At 43.2% G+C, this 2,079-nt stretch overlaps 1 pseudogene; it reads left to right on the forward strand.

Annotated features, from left to right (window-relative positions):
* The first annotated feature begins 243 nt into the window (after positions 1-243).
* On the forward strand, positions 244-1,492 carry LOC102430824 (annotated as a pseudogene).
* Positions 1,493-2,079: the final 587 nt, after the last annotated feature.

The raw sequence follows: 2,079 nt of genomic DNA on the forward strand, positions 1-2,079 counted from the left end.
AGGGCTGCCCATTGGGGCTCTGAGGGGCCACATGGGGTTCTGTGCCTCGCGGGCATGTTGCTGGGTAGAGGTCTGCTCCTGGGGGTGCCTCAGCTTCTCCTGCCCCTCGTGCCACTCCTTCCTGATCCCCAGGCCCCAGCCCAGTGGTTGGTCCTGGCACAGCCCAGGCCAAAGCAATGGGGACCCTTCCGCAGTGTACCTGGAGCAGAGGCCTTCGTTGGGGAAGAGGCGGTGTCTGGTGTCTTCCAGGAAACCGGATGGAGCCCGTGGTGACCCCTGGTGACCCTGTTCCCAACGCTGGGGATCCAGAGGCAGCCTGACTCGAGTTGTCATGGATATGCTGGCAGAAGACGGTGTCTGCATTCTAAATCATGGAAAAGCCCATAGGAGAGATAAGTGACTCCGGACTCAAGATATTCAGATGAGTCTGTTGCTTCACATTTTGCCCTTGTCACTGTTTTTTGATGAAGACATCAAAAAACGCTTTAAGGATTCAGAGAAAAAAAACCCTTTCCTAAAGAAAAGAGTAAAATTTTCGGAAGAAAAGCTTACAGACGCTCTATTAGATGAAAAAACATGTTCTGTGGGCCGAGAACAAGTAAATAAGGCTTTATCATGCCTGCCGAGATGTTTGCGTTGATAGAGATAATTTAAAGAGAAAATTGGACAAAATGAACAAAGACAACCTGAATGTTTAAAAGTATTGAATGAACAGCAGCAGTCTAAAGAAGTAGAAGTCCTCAGGCTAAGAACAGAGGTGGAAACACTGCAGGTGATAAGGAATTTAAATCCACCTTCATCAAACTGGGAGGTGGAAAAGCTGAGTTGTGACCTGAAGATCCATGGCTTGGAACAAGAACTAGAACCGATGAAAAAAGAATGTAACTCTCTCAGAATAGAGCCTCAAAAAGCCAAACAAACACATCCATCTCAGGAAGACAATCTGCAGAGCAGAGCTCTCCAAAGACTAAGCATTTCAAGTGATGATATGCAAAATGTATACTGGGAGCTGAAGGGAGAAATGTCTAATTTGCATCTAGTGACTCAAGTAAGGTTGAACTGAAAACCCCAACTGCCATCAAGAAAGCCTGTGCCCCGTAGGATCCCGTAAGACCTTGGCAAAGACAGCACACAACTGCACTTGACGAATTTCACTGCAACAAACAAAAGACACCCCCCTCTCTCACCAAAGGCAAAACTCTTTGTCTTACCACAGCTTCCCCTTTACCAGGAGATGGAAAGGTTTTATCAGAGAAAGCAGTTCCCCATCATGCACAGATAGTGAGAGACCCATTCCTCATGACTGCACAAACTTTCAGGAACATTACTCACATGGCAGAAATTCCCTGGAAGATAATTCCCAAGCCCTCCTAAATCAAGTGAGACAGCATTTGGGGAGACTAACAATGAAACGTTGCCTTTACCCATCCTGCCACCACCGCATAACTTGGATCAACATAATCAAAACTGCCTTTATAAGAATGAATTCTGAAGAGATCTGTGACTTGGTCATGAAGTTGCTGCACCTCCCCCAAGGGCACTCTTGAGAAATTCTTTAATAAACTGAAAGCGGGATTTGATTAAACTTTTGCCAAATTCCTCAATGTACACGTTTGCACATACTGTAACGTATTATGTAGTTGATTTGCCAGTAGGAGAGAGCAACCCTTCATCTTCACATTCTGCCTAACAATCATATATATTACTAACAAATTAATGAACTTGTTTCAAAAAGAAAAAGATAATAATAAAATGAACTTTCTATTCTTATGCTTTTAGAAAATTAAAAGTTTAAGATATGTTCTATGCTATTAATTTTTCAATCTAAAATTACAAAAGTGGTACTGTCATAAGGTCACATGAAAATTCTACTGGCAAAAAATAACTGAAACTATGCTACTGTCTGTATTACGACTGAGACATTTCTTTATTCATATGGACAACAAAGGTTTCAGAAAATCTTTGATTTGAGGAATAAAAAAATCAATATATGGCCCTGGCCGGTTTCCTCAGTGGTTAGAGCGTCAGCCCTTTGACGTAAGGGTTGAAGGTTTGATTCCTGGTCTGGGGCACGTACCA

This window comes from Myotis lucifugus, unplaced genomic scaffold, assembly GCF_000147115.1.
Source record: "Myotis lucifugus unplaced genomic scaffold, Myoluc2.0 scaffold_1737, whole genome shotgun sequence".
NCBI lineage: Eukaryota > Metazoa > Chordata > Mammalia > Chiroptera > Vespertilionidae > Myotis > Myotis lucifugus.